This window comes from Lepidochelys kempii, chromosome 11 (genome assembly GCF_965140265.1).
Source record: "Lepidochelys kempii isolate rLepKem1 chromosome 11, rLepKem1.hap2, whole genome shotgun sequence".
Classification (NCBI taxonomy): domain Eukaryota; kingdom Metazoa; phylum Chordata; order Testudines; family Cheloniidae; genus Lepidochelys; species Lepidochelys kempii.
In genome coordinates, this window is record NC_133266.1 from 26,833,004 (window position 1) to 26,852,565 (window position 19,562).

General features: G+C 39.4%; 1 long non-coding RNA gene across 1 annotated transcript in view; it reads right to left on the reverse strand.

Moving 5' to 3' along the window:
- Positions 1–9,147: 9,147 nt before the first annotated feature.
- The window catches only part of LOC140895287 (uncharacterized), a 44,499-nt gene continuing 34,084 nt past the window's right edge, over positions 9,148–19,562 (reverse strand). The window contains exon 3 of the long non-coding RNA XR_012154160.1: positions 9,148–9,248. This is a non-coding gene — a long non-coding RNA (uncharacterized lncRNA). The remainder of the gene's footprint in view (positions 9,249–19,562) is intronic.

Below are 19,562 nucleotides of genomic sequence, written 5' to 3' on the forward strand. Positions count from 1 at the left end.
GGATGACTAGATTTTCCATCCCTAGTGATTTATTTTGATTGGGATGTCACTTTGAGTTGGCCACTTATGTCATGTATCAGGTGTATCTTGGTCTTCTTTTTAAACTTTGTTTATGAGGTACTTTAGGCGTCCGTAAACTGTATTAGCTTTGTTTTTCCCCATTAAGGTATGTTATCTTTTCTTTATTGTTTCTACTTGTTGAAAGTATCTGGTTAAATTTTATTTTAAGAACATCCCTTCATCTTGAGTTCCCAGAACTGGAAAAATGTATCTTTGGTTCTAATTTGGTAATAATTTTGTTCTAAAAATATAGGGCTTGTGTACACTTAAAATGCTACAACAGTGCAACTGTGCTGTTGCAGGGGCACTGCTGTTGTGCTTGAGTGTAGACATTACCTACACTGACAGAAGGGATTCTCCCATTGGTGTAGGAAATCCACCTCCCGGAGAGCTGGTACCTAGGTCAATAGAAGAATTCTTCCATTGACTTTGTACTGACTACACTGGGACTTAGGCAAGCTTAACTACACTGCTCAGGAGTGTGGATTTTTCACACCCACGACCAACTAGTTAAACCGACCTAATTTTCTAGCATAGATCAGATCATAGTGTGTCTCGGGTATGTCTACATTACAGGGGCACAGCTGCAATGCCACAGCATAGATGCTTCCTACATTGACTGAAGGGGTTTTCCCATTGATATAGTTAATCCATCTCTCCAAGAGGAGATAGCTAGGTTGATGGAGAATCCTTCCATTGACCAAGCCCCATCTAAACCATGAGTTAGATCAACTTAATTATGATGTTCAGAGCACAAAATTTTTCACAGCCCTGAGTGATGTAGCTAGGTTGACCTAAGTTTTAGGTGTAGACCAGCCACAGTGGATCACAACTCTTACAAGCATCTCTCCGAGACACTTGAAACGTTCTTTTGGTTTTAAATTGGCTTTTCATTTAGGAGTTATCATCTCCCAGTCTTAAATGGATCTGGGTCTCTAATACATTATGTGTAAGGGGGTGTAGTGGGGTCGTGAGGAGAAGCAGTGGGAAGCCTCAGGCACTATGTGAGACTGTGTAAGATACCCACCCGGTGAGATGACCTAAACTGATTCAGCAACACAGAGGCATATATGCAGATAAGTAATTAAGGTGAGTAGTTCTATTTTGTATGGGAAACACTTGAATATTCAACCAAAGATTTGGACAATGAGAACTAGAGCTGGTAGAAATCCTGAACTTAATTTTTGTTGGGAACTTTTTTTTTTTTGGTGAAAAACACCCCCATTTTTCATCCAACAGCATCATACATTTACATTATTTTCCTGAATGATTCAAAGATAGATTTATACCTATCATTTTGGCCCTATTAATCCCCAACTATACTTTTCTTCATTTCCCTCATATTGTAATTTTTGTTAAATCCTAACATCTTTAAAAACCCACTACTTATTGTTTCCTTTTTCTGCACTTATAGTTATCTCCTCAGGGAGCAGAGTTTCTACCCTTGAATAGTAGGTCTTAGTTAATCCTAATAATAATAGTAATACTTATAAGAGCAGCGTGTATAGTAATTGCTGTCTTCAAGGCACTAATGTAGCTGACAAATTAGATTTTATAAAGCTTTGTAGCTCACTTATACATATGTTACAATGTCACTGAAGTTGTATTTATGATTGCTTAACAGCAATAACATTCTCTAGGATGGGGTAGCTAATAGCCACACTGCTGGCCAAATCTGGACTGCTAGATGCTTTTGAGCAGGTTGCAAAATTTTATTTACTTATCATTGTTATTTTTTTCTGGAGTCTGGACCTGGACTATACCTTCACCGAGAAATTTGGAACTTAACAAAAAAATAATTGTCTATACCTGCTCTAGGATATTAGCTCCCTGCTACCGAAGCTTTTTTTTAAAAAAATGGATTAATTAATTTCTACTGCACTAAGGATTAATCAGCAGAAATACAAGTTTCACAAACTTCCAATAAAACAATCAAGAATCTTTGGAAAGTATATGTAAATACACTCTCAAAATGTATGTACTGCATTAGGGCCTGATCCAAATTCAGTAAAGACAATGGAAAGACTCCCATTAGCTTCAGTGGGATTTAGATCAGGCCCATAATATTTTTACATTAATTTCAGCAGAACTAGCTGAGATCTAAGGTACTTCTACTCCACTAATTAACTGGGTAGGCATACCTGCGCAAGGTCTAATCAGGCTAGCATGGGTAACAATAGCAGTGAAGATAGGACAGGCTTCAGTGTGACCTGGCCACCACAGTACAAGCCCACAAGGGACCCCGGGTACGTGTTGAAGTCTATGCTGAAATCCATGCCATTCACATCTTCACTACTATTGTAACTCATGCTAGCTAGATTAAAGCTAGCATAGGTATGCCTAGGTGCTCTACAATTATGCATTAAAGTTATGTTATACCTTAAGTTTGGTCTGCTCAGTAAGCCAAATTTTGTCCTCAGTTAAACCTGTGTAAAACCATGGAACTGAACAGTAACTATACAGAATTTGGCTCAGGCATGTCACTCATTATTTATACTTTGTCAGGATTTCCCCCTCTAGCCTCCTAGAGATTTCGAAGGCTTCTAATATATCGACTGATTTTTGTAGGAGACTGACTGTAGTGTGCATCTTGATTGTGAAAACAGTATGAAATGGAAATATCCTGTAAAAGTTCAATAGCTACTACTGATCAAGCCCACTTGGCTTCACAGCTCCATGTGAAAGCTGTATTGTGCACAATTGAGAGCTATTTTAGCACAGATAAATTAGTTAAATGAGACAAATATATTTTCATGATCTCATCTGATGTTTCTTCTCTTTATATTTTAGTTTAATTTTTGCATATGTAAAGTGAAGCTTTGCAAGAGACATTGCAGAGTAATGAATGTCAGAGGAGAATTCTATTATTTATACAGAGCTCTCATGTTTTCTAGAACAATTTCCAGGGTTGTTAGAGGATCTAAGACAAGAATACAAATTAGAGGGATAATACTGTTTAACAATGTCCAGTTAAGGGCCAAATTCTATCTGGCAATGCACATTCATGCATGCCAAAAAACTCCAAAACCCATACAGAGCAGAGGAATTTATGCCATAAATTTGACACCCCTTTTTTGCCCCCTTCAGAAAGCTGTGCATTTCAGGTAGTCTGATGTCACAGAGAAATTCAGTGGGATATGGCCAAAGAGAAATGGGAGTGGTTTGCATATACATGTCCTCATATATTACTTTCTGATCCTCACAGTTGCCCCTTAGCAAAGTTCTCTACACTCAAATTATTCCTACTTTTAGTGGGAAGAGAAGGCCAGATTGATGCACCCTTTGAGGGGCCAGAAACAAAGGAAGGGCTCAAGTAGCCCCTCCCAATCTCCCCTTTTACAGGGGCTGGCCACAACTGCAGTCATTGTGTTCACCTGAGGAGAGCATGTGCTATACTTCTTTAAAGGGCATAACAGTGCACTCCTGCTGTGTGCTTGAGAACTCCAGAAGAAATGTGTCTCACTGAATTCTTGTTGAAGCAGTCCAGTGCTCCATCTAGTGCCTTAAGGATCTGATCCAGCTCCTATTGAAGTTTACTGCTTGCAGTGCAGAAGGACTTGGCCAGAAAAGCACATCTGAGCCCAGAAACAGGGAAGGAATACTGAGCCATATTTAATGATGATCTTGCAAGGACTATTACCATGTCCCTTTTTGGTGGTCGCGCTTTGGTGGGATGGGGTGGTTAAAATTTGGCCCTATATGAATAAATGAGGGGGAGGAATATTTCAAATCCTAGTTATTGAAAATGTTCAAAAAAGTTTTTGCCACATCTTTGCACACAGCCCTCGCCCCCATTACTTGAATTTAATGCTATACTGGAGGAAGCATTAGAAAAATAGAGGGAGCAATTTTGCATTGACAGCTGGGATGATTAGATGACCTAATTTTTTCTAAAATATGAGATTTAAGTTATTTTATCTGCTTCCACTAGAACAGTGTGTGTCCCAGAATTATACTATATCTTTACATATACCCACTCTCACTAAACTATCCAATACCAGCAAGGCATTTAGCCATACATGACTATTTTTCTGACTAAATTCTATGCAAGTCTTTGGAAATGTAGGAGTTCATGTGTCAATAATAATCAAGTATTGTGGGTTGGGTGAGACACCATCAAAGCTGGTGGGTATAACTGCTGCCCTTCATTTAAGATAGATGTGGGAAATAGTTAAGCTCCTTTCTAGTAGCCCCCACCCAAAATGAAGGCATATGCATGCCCACCTAGGAATTAAAACTAAGTGGGTGAAGGGCTTCACCAGTGTGAGAGAGACGAGACAAGGAGAGGAAGCAAATAGAAAGACTGAGAAGGAAGCTACAGCCAACTTGGACAAGCACAGTGTGGTGCTTACTAAAAGTGCCTTGATCTGTAAGCAAAGAAGCTGTCCTTCTGTTGTTTGGTTACTCCCATGTTCATGAAAATAAGACTGTAAATAAACAAGATTGCCCCAAAGATTCCCGAGTCCATAATCAATTTCTTCTCCAAACTTAAAGCATCTTGCAGTTGTTTCAAGATATCTAGTAAGATATCTGGATAGCAATAATCATTGCTAATATAGGAAAAATATGGCCTGGTACTCCTCTTATTTACAACAGTTCAATGGAAGTCAATGGATTTACTCTTAATTTATACTGATGCAAATGAGAAAAAAAAAGAGAGAGTCAGGCAGAATATCTGGCAAAAATAAATAAAGGAGGAGAGTTCTGTAACACAGTTCAGGTTGTAAGAGTTTCCTTTCTCTTATTTTTTTTGTCTCCCTCTGAAGTGATCGAAAGCAAGAATACTGAGAATCATGTAGACCTGATCAGATTCATTCATGTTACGGGCAGATATTTTTGTGCACGCGTTTCATGATAAAAGGCATCACGCTATTAAAGTAATAGCTGCATTTATAGCAAATAAAATAAACTTTCTTCTACAGGTTGACTATGAGTGCAAGCTGTGTGAATTCACTGCTTTCGGTGATTATAGGGCCAAACACTATGGATGAATAATCCTGGGACTACTAATAGGTTTATGTGGATTTACCCTGAAATTAGGGTAACCAAGCTTCACATTTCAGGGCGTAAGACTATCATTGCAGTGGGTAGGAAGGAATTTCTCTCCCTGGTACACACTGTAATGTTAGTGAGGCACATAACTTTTTTCCTCCCTTTCTTTTCCTCCCTTCACCCCCTTCCTTCCAGTCACAGTTTCTGGGAGAATTATTGAAAGATATTAGATTTGATGGAGCAAGAGTTCAATCTGACATGGTAATTTTTAAAATAGGTTCAGCTTTGCCATGAAACCTAGACATTGTCAAGCTCTGTTCAAGGGATATTATAATACACTTGCACCTCAGGAAGGGGAAACAGAGCTCTACCTTTTATTCCCACATATTCCATATAACAATGTTTAAGACAAATTGGACTTTTGCTTCAAATTCACACTATGCTGCACAGTGACTCCAAAATAATAGCATTATTTACTCAGTTGTTAATCATGACTGCACTTCTTCTAGCCAGAGCCAACACAGATACATTAGAAAAGGCACACAGAAGAGAAGCCATCTTGAGTCAAGTATAAGTTAATAATTCTAACACATATACCACTGAAAAGTGAATCAATCAGTTGAGAAGCTCTGCTCCTAAGACCTGTTTGACAGAAATATTGCTTAATGTGAAGCATGCAGACAGTAATGGGGTCACATTCTAGACATTCCCAAATGCAAACACGTAAAAGTAGCTCATTGTGACATTTCTCTCCCCCATCCCCTGAAGATTATGAGCAGTGTGAAATATTAACCTTCAGCTCACTTCCAGGACCACTCAAGGAGCTTAGAGTGTGAGACTCTTTAATGATCACCAGGGGACATGGGAACATGCAGGGATTATTTGAGTTCAGCAGAAGATGACAAAGGCTAGATGCACCAGCAAATTAGTTCAAATGCATAACACTTCCCCCTGTGAAACCTCAGAGAGATTGCAATGCCTGTCATCTTCTGCTCCCTGTCACACTGTAGGCCTGATGGAATATGTAATGGTATCTAGTGTCACAGATTTGATCAGTTTCCTTCATTATGCCATGCATTGACAATTTTGTTTTTAATACCATATGTCAGGGTGTCATTCTGAAAACATGGAATACATAATAGAAACATCCATAAATTATGCATCATTTTGAGTCACATAATCAGCCACAGTGCAAGTGATAAGTTGGGAACACTCTGGGTAATTGGATAGGAGAACGGTGATTCTCCATTTTACTAATGGCTTTGTTATGATGCTTCTTGTGTTGAAGGACACTTACCTCTTGAGCATCTCCTGTAGATTGGCAACCTCACTAGGCAGGTCTTCAGTGGTTCAGACCTCCAGCCAAGTCACCTAGTCAAAATGGATGAACTACTTTCAGGGTAACAAAGAGTTCAACTGTCAGTCCTTATCAGGGTCTTTAGCCCCATCTCTGGGCCCTGATTGATTCAGCTGTTCATATGGGCTTCCCCTTCTCATGGTTTAGGCCACTTTATCAGTGGCTGGTTGGGGAACCCCAGTCTCCCACTACTCCAGGTTCCAACCCAGAGACTCTATAAAAGGCAGCCATGTACTACTTCCTTTAATTCCTTCAATTAGTTGCTGAGCCTCTTCTCAGCTTTTCCCTTTCCCTCCAGTCATTACCTTAGTGCTAGCGTTTTCAGGTCCTCTCATCCCCAGGTTTAGCAAATACAGCCTGTCCAGCACCCTTTAGCTAAAGAGGACAATCCTTCCTTGCCCCTCTATCCCCAGCCAGGAACTGACATGTTCAGGCCCTGTAGCAACTTTTAGCGGAGCCTGCTGGGCTCTGATTGGCTGTTTCTATGACTCTCTAGGCAGGCCTGGAGGACCCACCTTTGGTACTCCTTCCTGTGGGGAGTGTAGCAGGACCACAGGACCTCCAGCAAGGGGCCAAAGGGCAATGCACACCCCATCACACTCCTCCATTTGCCTTATGAGCTTCCTTGTAGAGTTCTATTAGCTAGAACCAATTCTAATACCCAATACATAGGGAGAGCCACTTTTACAAAGTAAATCTCTTACCTCCTTATATCTTCCTGAATTTTAGAGAGACAAAAAAGGAATTTCATCTATTTAACTAGTATTTCTTAAGGAGTGTGCTACAATAGAGAATGGAAATAAGTGTCAGCACTTAGATTCTTGTCCCTGCTCTGCACCGGTTGGTTGTGTTTTCTTGAGCAAGTCACTGAAGTGCTGTCTGCCTCATTTTATCCACCTGCCAAATGTTTATGTATTTTCCTGAACTCCTCGTGTTGCATTATTCCTCTCAGTCTGACGCAGCTCTTGAAAATTGTCTGCACTGCACCAGGTTTTTTGACATGCTACTTCTATTCTACCTGACATAAGATTATGGGCAGAAGGGAGCCCATGGTCAGAGTCCACGAAGTGTGGCCTGATTTGAAAAAGGTGCTGAGTACTCACAACTCTAACTGACCTTGGTGGGAACTAGTAGTGCTCAACACTTCTGAAAATCAGATTTAGGTAGCTACATTTAGCTCCTATTTTGACACATTTGGCCAATAACAATGGTCTTGGTCAGAATCAAAGGAAAATTCTCTCTGCTGATGAAAAAAAGCTGCAAGACCAACAAGTACAGCTTTTATCATCACTGCAGATGCTACCATTTCTCATGTGGGACCTTGAGATATTAAAGCTGCTTGACATTTTTTGTATGAAAAGCTTATTTGTGTGTTCAAAAAATTTTAATTTAAAATATGTAGTTTGTGCAAAAGTTGACATTGTAGACACCTTCCCTTTCCACAGGTGTCTGTCAATATTTTAATTGACATTTTGGCAAACACAAAAATATTGACAAATATTTAGTTATAAATAAAAACACATGGTTTTCAGTAAACAACACATTTCTGTAAGGGTTTCAAAAGGATTTTGATACAAGTTGATAAAATTTCCATTAAAAAGTTAGTTGAAATATCACTAAACATGGAAATGGGTCCATTTCAAACCCTTTAGTTTTAAGATGGAGCTTGATGAGTTTAGGAACGGGATTACGAGACGTTGCCTGCAATAGCTGGGGATGGGCCTTGGTGACCCAGGATATCCCTTCCAGTCCTCTGTTCCTAATGGTTATATCCTGGTTTTTCTGTGAAATAGAAACAACTTCAAAATTTTAAATTTTGTTGTGAAAACCAGCCATAATGCTGAAATGCTGCTCCTGAGCCTGTCCTGATTAGAACATTGCCATTCTTTTCTTTAAGCGTACCCTTTGCTCATTGTGAAAGCTGAGAAAGAGAACTCAGCTCCCAGGGAAGTCATGTAACATTGATTGCAATGAGAGAAGGCTTAGGCCAACTCTTGAATGCTTTTCAGAAACTTCTCCTTGATTTTTACATGCCCTGCTTCTGCCAAATAACCCCCCACTCTAATTCAACAAACCCTACAGCTTTTTTGAATGCACCTTCCATTCTGAAGTGTGGACTCTTGCTGTGATCCTATCATGTGTTGGTTGTGGGGAGGAAAAAAAAGGGCTAATGATTTTCAAGTAGCCAAAAAGCAGAGGTTAGCTTTGTTAGCTTATGCCTATGGTACTGGACCCCCGTGTGCAAACTTTGAGGCATTTGCAGTAGAAAGACATATTTTAGCATGTATTTATTACAAACATTAAGTTACCTCTTGGCTGCTATCCAGAATGTGAACATTCTTTAGCGCTGGGGCTTAGGATGCAATTTAGCTCTAATGCTGGGAATTTGGGACTCCCAATGCCAAAGGCCTAAAAGGAACATTGTTTGTGATCTCATTAGCCCTCTTGCTGAACTCCAGGAATAACTTCATTGAATTTCCCACCAGTATCTTTTTATTTAACAGAGTTGAGAAAAAAAACCGGTGGCAGGCATTACATATCAGTCATATACTTAATTATGGCTCTGCTGGATCATATTTATGCATATAGCTATGAAACTGTTCTGACTGTTTCCTGGTACTGCACCTTTGAGTCTCTCAGGACACTGCCATCTGCAGAAACCAGCAGCCGTTTTCTGTTAAGTTCAGTTCTAACTGTGAAAGAGGGGAGCCACAGATGCACAGTGCTCCCAGGCAGACTTGACTTTAGTGATTCCTTGTAAGGCAGGCGGCAGTATTCTTGGATCTTGGAGAGTTGTGCCCCAGAAGTGAAGAGTTTCACACAGCTCCATCCAACAGCTCTGAAAAGATAAGTGGACAGTTCAGTTCATCAAATATATCAGAGGAGAAAAAGCAGCTTTGGAAAATGCTCAGAAAAAGATGACGTTACATAACTGCTGCCTTAAGGCAGTAGTAATTCAACAGTAACTTATTTACAGATGCTATACACATTGTGTTAGCACCTGCTGAGTGAGCTGGTGTACAGGATATAGTTCTGAACATACCGCTGCAATATCCTTTATGCAGGCTCCTAAGAATAGAGGAACGGAAAGAAATAATTCATAGGAAGTTCTTAGCCTTTTACAGTGATTTAGGACTTGATACAAGGCTCTCATTAGAACAGATGCACCATCCTGTGCTGTGATCCATTACTGCTCACAGCTTCCATTGCATTACATTAAATAGGAACTGCAGGAATTCTGCAGTTTGTGTTGAAGGCTAAGGAGACTGCCCTGAGCATAGTGCTGTGTCCTGCTCATAGTTACTAGCTGGACATAGTGCCTTTAATCCCCAGTCCTTTGATTTAATTTGGTTATATCATTTCTTTGATTTTACACAATTTTGTCCTTAATAAAAAGAGTTTCCAATTTAAAAAAAGGGAAAAGTATTCCAATGTTAGACTAGCTCGTTCTTATATTCTTAAGGGTTATAGAGCATGGGATCAGAAGTTAAAGCTTTAAATTAGGGACTCAGTTGATCACAAATAAGTTATACTTGGAATGATGAAATGTTGTAACTTAATCTTTGGGTCAAATCACCTCTTTTCTCCTCAGGCCATTCCACAGGTTGATGTTTACTCCCTCATATAAATCTAATATGACTTGACAGACTATATTGCATAGTTTAGACAAGCAACTCACATATCAGGGATGTATGCATATTGCAACATGTTGCAGAACGGAGACACCTCATTTCAGAGTCTCAATTCATTATAAGGCTTGGCACTAGGAAAAATTGTATGTACAATACAGGTAGACATATACCTCAAGGGCACAGTGTCAGTTAAATATGATCGTCATTTTTTACATAGTGATCTCCTTTGTAAAGCACTTTGAGATCTTCTGTTGAAAGTTGCTTTATAAAAGAGAGTTAGATAGTATTAATATTATTATTATTTAAGCTGTGAACACCACAAAAGCTTAAGTGTATTTAGGAAAAATGGTGTTGAGGAATTCACTACCTACACAGTAGTACATGAACAAGCTAGTTCAGTTTTTGCTTTTCCCAGATGTGGGTCACCTAGTAATAAATTCCCTGAGTGGCAAGGGAACTGAATGGGGTGGAACCACTTTCTGCTGGGTGAGGGGCAAGAGCTATGGAATTGATGGTGGAAGTCTGCAACCCCTCCTCAAGACAAAGCATAGCATCATGGGTAGTGGGTGGGTCTGGTGGTGCTCGGAATACATGACCATTCCTAGTATGAGTGTTGGGGGGCCAAGTGGAGGCTCCTGAACAGACAGTGGAATGGCTACACTGCTGTTCCACAGCCTGAGGAAGGAGAGATTTCCAACCCCTGCAAATCTGCGTTGTGCACAGCATGGTTACTCAGGCTGTATCCTGAGAACTGGATCCAACCTGTAATGGTTATCTCTCACAGTAGGCATCCCATTCTGGTGAGGATAAAGGAATAAGACAGGTCTGGTAATACAGATAGAATTTTGGCATTCGGATCATATGTTCAGTTTAAAAAAGAAAAACAATCCTCGTCTGGTGCACAGGTTTGCTGGTGTGTGCATGATAAGCCTGGGAAAGGATCAGGAGGAGTGTTTTCTGTTTCCTATCATAAAAGATCAACTTCAGGTTTGATATCAGTTTTCAAAGCAGTGACTGAAGAAGTCTGGCCTCCCATTTTCACTTTGGTTTGAAATCCTGGTTAGAGTCCCAAGCTGGGGTACAGAAAGTGCAAAATTAGATATCAGGTCATAGCACTCTTTGCTGTATTGTGAAGGCAGGAAAAAGCACAGGGCTGGAAGCTCTGAATTCCTGAGGTTTAATGCTAGCTCAGCCACTCACTGTGTAGTCTTGAGCTCACCACTTAACATTTATAGGCCAAGTTTTTTGCTATGGTTGTGGCTGCTCCCAACTGCTTTGGTCCCCTAATGCAAGTTACTGCAGCCATGACTCTGCTCTAACTTGTGCCTGGTGCTTATGTCTCGAAGAGGCCCCTATAACATTGGGACAAAGGAATACTCCTGGTATGTTTATTTTCCTCAGGCTATCCCCTCTGAGCCATCTGCAGGGACAGGAATTGTAGAGAAGCTATAACAGTTACCCAAGGATTTTCCTATGAAGGGGGGAATTCTCCAGTGGATTGGGTAAGTTTTAGGGTACCTTTGCACAAGCAGAGTGACACAAAATTGCCCTACCACAGCCCAGGATCTAGCAATGTGTGTCCATGTTTTTTTGATCTTCTCTAGCTATATTTAATACTTGCATCACAATGTCACTGCTAGTTTGATCATCAATATTTGAGTGCATAATCTAGAGATCATAGCACTGACCTTATTGGAGTACACTGAGGATTTAATAATTCATGTCTGCACAACACCCTGAACATAAAATGTGCTAGACAAATACTAAGTATCATTATTACTGTAGGAAATACCGTTTTTTGAGTCATGCCAATTTCCCCTACCCATTTCTTGCATTTATTCTTTCATTCAGCATACTCTTTTGCTCCATTTTTTCTAAAAATGAGGAAAATGTACCAGATCCACAACTGGTGAAAACTGGCACAGCACCTTTAAAGTCTATTTACAACAGTTGAAGATCTGGTCCATTGACAGGTCTAATGCTGATTAAAACCATATGAGTAAAAAAACCTAACACTTGCGGAAATGGGTCCGCATACTGCAACACATTTTCATCTTACAACATATTTTTTTTAGCTGAACAGTACTGTAGCTTACATGGCATAAATACTTTCTCTCAGAGAAGACATTTAGATCTCAGAGGTAGCACAAATACATACAACTTGACAGTTCCTGTGATACAGTAACTTAGTACCTTTTTTTCATTGAACAGCAGAATAAACAGTCACTTGTGACCTACTCAGATTGCTTGCACGTAGTTTAAAATGGCTCAAGGTTGCAGAGCTGTACGCAGCTCCTTTACCTCTAGCTTTCTGAGTGGCTGCAAAAGAACACAAAGGTTTGAGTTCATGTACAAACTCAGTCTAGGACCCTCTTTACAATCCATTTCTCCCTGGAGCCATAAACTCCACAGAAAAAGATGTGTCTTCCAGTGGTTTGCACCAGAGAGGGAGTTCACTGCCTCCATTCACAGAGAGCCACTGCAGCAGGCTACAATTTAGCTGGGGTTGGAACCTGCCCCTTTGGCTGTGTTGAGTTTTTGTCAACTCTCTCATGTGGCCATTGGCCATATAGATGCCTACACAAGGCTACCAGGAACCTCCGGAGGGTAGGGGAGGAGAGGACTTGTCTGCTAGGTAAGACTCAGGGTGCATGAGCATCCATTGAAGTTTTACAGGATTTTTACAAGAGTGAACCCACAATGCCTATCAACCAGAGCTTTTTAATTTTTAGATTTTAAGCTGTGCAAAGAAGTGGTGGGCAGGAAGCAATAGGATAATGAGCACACAAGAGTACAATTTGGCCCCTTCCCACAATGTATTTATTTTGGATAAAAAGTCTAAAAACTAATATCCATTGCCACCTGTAAGAACAACTGGCCATATTGTTCAGTCCTGACTGATAAAACTACCTGTGATTTCTGTGGAAGTTTTGCTTGAGTAAAGACAGAGGAGCTTGGCTCAGAATTTCCAACTAATACACATGAGTACCTTTTACCAGAGTGTAGATCAAATCTATCCCTGGTGTAACTTTATGGACTGCAGTAGAATTACACAAGAGATTTAATGGTCTTCAGTGATATGAGTAAAAAAAAATTAGGCCTTGTCTGAATTAGAGCTTTAGTTGTGGTTGACATCAATAGTTCTCTGTACCTTGACTCTAACTCACCTTCTGGGCAAACACAAAATTATCTCACCATATATAGGTTGAAATATTAGTCATTGCAGGTACATAAGGATTTTGGTATACAATCTAGGGTTCCAAGTAAAAAAAAAAAAAGAACCCAGTTTAGATCAATCATAACACATACTCCAGTGTTATGATGAGTGACATTCACCATCACTCCAGACATTGGAATCCACTTGCAGAGTTTTTAGGTATAGTTAAGCGTGCTTGGGCAAATTACTGTATTTAATAACAAAACAATTTAAAAACAAGAGTCAAGCAAAGCCCAGCCTCTAAAAGTTTAACCAAGAAAACCAGTTTGAAGAATTTGAAAAAAATGAAGAGCAAAAGGCAGAAGGTAATAAGTATGGGACCAACAGTAGTTAGGCAAAAAATACATCTTTGGGCTAAAAGGATTTGAAGTTTTTTCTTTTCTTTTTTGGAGTGCAATGAGATGGAAAGAGACTGCCTTTAAGTGGGAGCAAGCACTGCTCCCTCAAATCCATCACATCCAAGCCTGGGTTTTCTACCTATTTATGACAGGTTTCAGAGTAGCAGCCGTGTTAGTCTGTATTCACAAAAAGAAAAGGAGTACTTGTGGCACCTTAGAAACTAACAAATTTATTTGAGCATAAGCTTTCGTGAACTACAGCTCACTTGGACTTTTTAGACAGTAGGTTGTTCCTGAGAATAAGAGGATGCTGAGCTGGTCTGAAACAGTGCCACAAAAGAACTTTAAAAGGACTTTATAAGAGAAATAGTTCTGCAAAAAGAGACCATACTGTAAGAAGATACCACTGCATCTGGAAATGGCCAAATTGCTAATTGCTAATGATGATTTATTCCAGGTGAAGATTTACCCCTCGGTCCAATAAAAGTCAGAACCCATATTGAGTTTTCCCTGTTGCGCAGGATTTTTTTGTTTCATGATCTGTACCCATACTGGCATAAGCAGCAGAATGTGGTTTGAGACATTCAGTCCCATCCAATTTTAATTTCCAGTGTGGCAACATCATTGTTATTGAATGTTTATATTGGAGTAGCACCTAATGGCCACAACCAAGCTAGACCCCATTGTGCTGGACTCTTTATAAACTTATAATAAATGAAAAAACACTGAGGAGTCCTTGTGGCACCTTAGAGACTAACAAATTTATTTGGGCATAAGCTTTCATGAGCTAAAACCCACTTCATCAGATGCGTGGAGTGGAAAATACAGTAGGCAGGTATAAATACACAGCACATGAAAAGATGGGAGTTGCCTTACCAAGTGGGGGGTCAGTGCTAATGAGCCAATTAAATTAAGGTGGAAGTGGCCTATTCTCAACAGTTGACAAGAAGGGGTGTCTCTGGTAGTCCCTGGCCCATATTGCTTACAGTTTGAGAGACAAACCATAATAGGTGAATAAAAGAGCATAACATAAGAACGTAAGAATGGCCATACTGGGTCAGAACAAAGGTCCATCCAGCCCAGTATCCTGTCTACCGACAGTGGCCAATGCCAGGTGCCCCAGAGGGAGTTAACCTCACAGGTAATGATCAAGTGATCTCTCTCCTGCCATCCATCTCCACCCTCTGACAAACAGAGGCTAGAGACACCATTCCTTACCCGTCCTGGCTAATAGCCATTCATGGACTTAACCTCCATGAATTTATCCAGTTCTCTTTTAAACCCTGTTATAGTCCTAGCCTTCACAACCTCATCGGGCCAGGAGTTCCACAGGTTGACTGTGCTTTGTGTAAAGAAGAACTTTCCTTTTATTTGTTTTAAACCTTCTGCCCATTAATTTCATTTAGTGGCCCCTAGTTCTTATATTATAGGAACAAGTAAATAACTTTTCCTTATTCACTTTCTCCACACCACTCATGATTTTATATACCTCTATCATATCCCCCCTTAGTCTCCTCTTTTCCAAGATGAAAAGTCCTAGCCTCTTTAATCTCTCCTCATATGGGACCCATACCAAACCCCTAATCATTTTAGTTGCCCTTTTCTGAACCTTTTCTAATGCCAAGTATATCTTTTTTGAGATGAGGGGACCACATCTGTACGCAGTATTCAGGATGTGGGTGTACCATGGAGTTATATAAGGGCAATAAGATATTCTCTATCTTATTCTCTATCCCTTTTTAAATGATTCCGAACATCCTGTTTGCTTTTTTGACTGCCGCTGCACACTGTGTGGACATCTTCAGAGAACTATCCACGATGACTCCAAGATCTTTTTCCTGATGACTTGTAGCTAAATTTGCCCCCATCATATTGTACATATAGTTGGGGTTATTTTTTCCAAAGTGCATTACTTTACATTTATCCACATTAAATTTCATTTGCCATTTTGTTGCCCAATCACTTAGTTTTGTGAGATCTTTTTGAAGTTCTTCACAGTCTGCTTTGGTCTAAACTATCTTGAAAACACATAAGCTGGTGAGTTTGGGAGGGATGGAACGGGAAGTTCAAATATTTAGTGGGTTAGAAGTAGAGATTGCAGCTGTCCATTTGCCGAACGATTATCAGGTGTATGCAGTGTTGTAGCTGTACTGGTCCTAGGATATTAGAAAACACGATGGGTGAGGAAGTATTCTTTATTGGACCAAGTTTTGTTGGTCAGAGACACGAGTTTACAGATTTATGTAAGCCTGAAAGCTTGTCTCTAACCAACTGAAGTTGGTCCAATAAAAGTTGCTACCTTCCATGCCTTGTCTCTCCATTATCAGTATTTTTTGTATGCATTATGGAAGAGGTGAGTTTTGAGGAATGTGTAATTATCACATTTCTGCTTTTGCATTATTACAGTGTGAAACCTTAACATGTTCCGCTAAGTGCCTTTTGGGTGGCATTTTAACTCCAACAATTGAAAGTTAAACCCATAAACCATATGTCATAAATTGCAGGCAAAGCAAATTATGGGTATGTGGCATCACACCTTTTAATGAGACCTCCCAAGGCATAATCATTTCTAGCTTTCTTGGACAACATTTGAGGAATACATATTGTCATTGTGATTAACAGTTTCAATGGAGCTAGGATTTGCCAGCATGAATCTGCAATTTCCCAAAGTGATCTTAAGGTGGCAGGGTTGTAATCTGCTAGAGTTTGAGTCTTAGGGTTGACTCTTTTGCAATCCATAAGCAACAAATGTGTTTAATAATAAAGATAATTTTTTTGAAAAGCAGGCTGAGCCTTACAGGAGAAAAATATGAAAGCAAATTAGCCCAAACTAATTAAAAGTGTACTGGCACTGAAATATTCAGGTCATTAAGAATTTGTGACTACTCTTGAATTATTCAAGGTTAGCAACTAACTGGATCGTGATTGATCCTCCATAAGCTGGGCTCAGATATCAGTCTGTGTGTGGTCCCAACATTTAGAAGAGTGTATGCATTTTAAAATTTTAGCACTATTTCACCAGTGCTTAAATATTGTGTCATGATCAAGTCTAAATTTCACTAAAAACATAACTTAATTGAACTTTTATAATACTACCTGCTAAAACAAGTAGTTTTGCTAATGCAAAGAACACATTTTAAATAGGGCAAATGGCTAACAGCTAAGAATTGTTTACAAGACCGTGACTACTAGTGGGGACTGATAAAGTAATAAACCAGAGAGCCCAAGGTGCCATCAGAGTCTTGTTCATCAAGGATGATTTGAATGTAGGAGAGTAATACATGGATTTAACTTTAGGGTTTTATACCTCCTCTTTCCTGCCATTGTGTTTTGTTCTCTGCCCTTCTACATCCTTTCCCTCCACTTTTTACTGCTTCCCGTTATTTCTGCAAGCCACCCCACCAATTTTATATCAAAATGTCATTAGAGTAGCCCAGTCCAAAATGCCACTTGAATGGTTTTAACTTCTACTTTAAAAAAAAAAAAATCAAGGAGGAACAAGAACCCCTGTGAGGTAGATAAGATATGTATTTTTAGATGAAGGAACTGAATCAAGGAAAGATGAAGGGCCATGGCCAAAACAGCAGAATTAGGTAATGTCAAAAATCAGCATATAACTCAGTTTATTGGCTCCCTTCCCAGTCTGTTGCTCAGTCCACTAAATAAGATTATAAGGTACATGTACCTGAACTAAATTTTAGTACCAAGAATAAGGAGGGGAGATAAAAACATTCATTTAAAATTTATAAGAGTTCAAAATTAGTTATAAATTATACAACTGCAACTAAAATGGAATTATTTCCCATTCTTCAACCTTACAGAAGTGTAACTCTTAAAATATATTACAAATATCTACAACAGTCTGCTACCTTAAAGAATCTATAGGCCAATTCTTCACTGCTATAAACTGAGGTAGCTGTGTTGGCTTACACCAATGGAAAGTCTGGCCAAATAAGTGGTTGAGGATGCATGCATCCACTAGCATTAAATACTCCGTGATAGAGGCACTATCATATTTTCTGCTTCATCAAATCTTGTGATTGTTTTGCTTAAATTCAGTGACTGCAGAGGATAGGAAACTCTTTACACCATTATGTGATGAACTATGGTAGAGTTATTATTAATTTGTAAGGAAATTTAAAAATCAGAATCCATTGCAAATGCCGTCACATGGTTCAAGCAAAAATGAGAAGCAGAGGAGAATGAACAAAATTATAAACCAGTTAAAAGATTTTATTTTTAAACAAAAAGGTTAATTTTTCACCCCTCTGGGATATCCTATTTATTTTTAAAGGCAGTTTGCAGACTTTATCATCTTGTTAATTTCACTTTACAATTTTAACACAAGAACACATTGGTTGCATGGAGTTTCTTTTAATTTTTGTTGATCCTGATCCAACTCCTAATGAAATTAGTAGGAGATTTTCCATTGACTTTAACAGGAGCTGGATTAGGCCCATAATTTTTGTGCCTCAGAGTCTTTATCTGCTGCTTTCCCCACAAGGGGCTGTTATTCCAGCCAGGATCACATTCATGCCTCCTTCTAGGAGAACAGCTGTGACATAACTGTTGTGGAGCCTACTACAATGGCCTTATGTACCAAGGCATCCTCTCCTGCCAGATCCAAATGGAATAAAGGGGCTGCAGCAGGCCCCAGGATCAGACCCATCATTCTATATATAGAGCACCAATAAAATGAAGATACATCCGGCATGAGAAGTCTACACAGAAGTCTATCCTGTGGAGGATAAATTGGAAGAGAGGGAAATTTTGACCAATAGCTCATCCCTGTAGTTACAAAACATGTCAGTGGATCTTTTAATTTACACTCAAAGCAAAGAAGAGCTGATTTTTAAAGGGTAAATAAACCTTAAAAGGGTGAAGGGCTGAGTCAAACCTGCTGAGGTTTGAATTTGTGGTCTGAGACCCCCTAGTTAATTAAAACCTGAACTTAGAGCACTAAGCCATCTCCTGCTGTACTGAGCTTGCAGGTTCAGAGGAGGAAGTATGAGTTTGTGGACTACTGAACAGTTTGACTTTTTCCAGTGTATAACTATTACAAAAACACATTAAATAGTTTTGTGCGGAATCTTATCTGCTGTGATTATTTGCAGCATTCGGTAACCCATATAGTGTCTCATTTTCAGCAATAGCATGGCTGGTGATTTCAGCTACTCTCATGGTTTTGGCCTCTCTCAAAGGACTTTTGCAAGGTACCTCTGTTTACATGCCAATATATTACTTGGCTACTGCATTTCTGTGTATAACATTCCTAAGAGCAGCAAAATTGGTCTACATTTACTGCTGACATACTTATAAGAACCTAGAGAGCCATAGAAAAGTTGCAGGACATATTCAAATGAGGGAAATAAGGTACAAGCCCTATTTAAAGTGTTTATCGTGGGTGCATATATCACTGTACAATTGCATTGCCAGTAAGCTGCAAAATCTTACGAACACCCATCCCAGTGTTGCCTGTTTTCATCAAATGAACTCCTGCAACTATATAGCATAAAATAGAAGAAATACCTATGAGTCATGTGGCCACATTTCAAGGCTCAACATTCTACTCAAACTGAAATGTACAGATTATTTGACAAAGATAGTATGGAGATTTGTGTTGTCATTTACCTCAGGAAGTAGTTAAGATTATTTGTCAGTGGTATGTACATGGTACACAAGTGGTAAAGTGCCAATCCTCTCCAGACAGATACTCCTATCTGTCCAGTTTTTTTGGGTCAACCTATGATTAGAGAGGCAAAATTGGAAGACATATCAACATTCTAAATGTCACCTCCTGGATTGCATCTGACTTGAAGTTCTCCTACGAATGTAGGTATCTTTCCCTGTTTTTAATTTAATTAGTGATGCCTTCTTGAGATGCTATCAACTATCACAGATGAGGTACAAACATCCAAATTACTTGAGCACAATTGATTGTGTATTTCAATTCTTAGCTTTGGCTG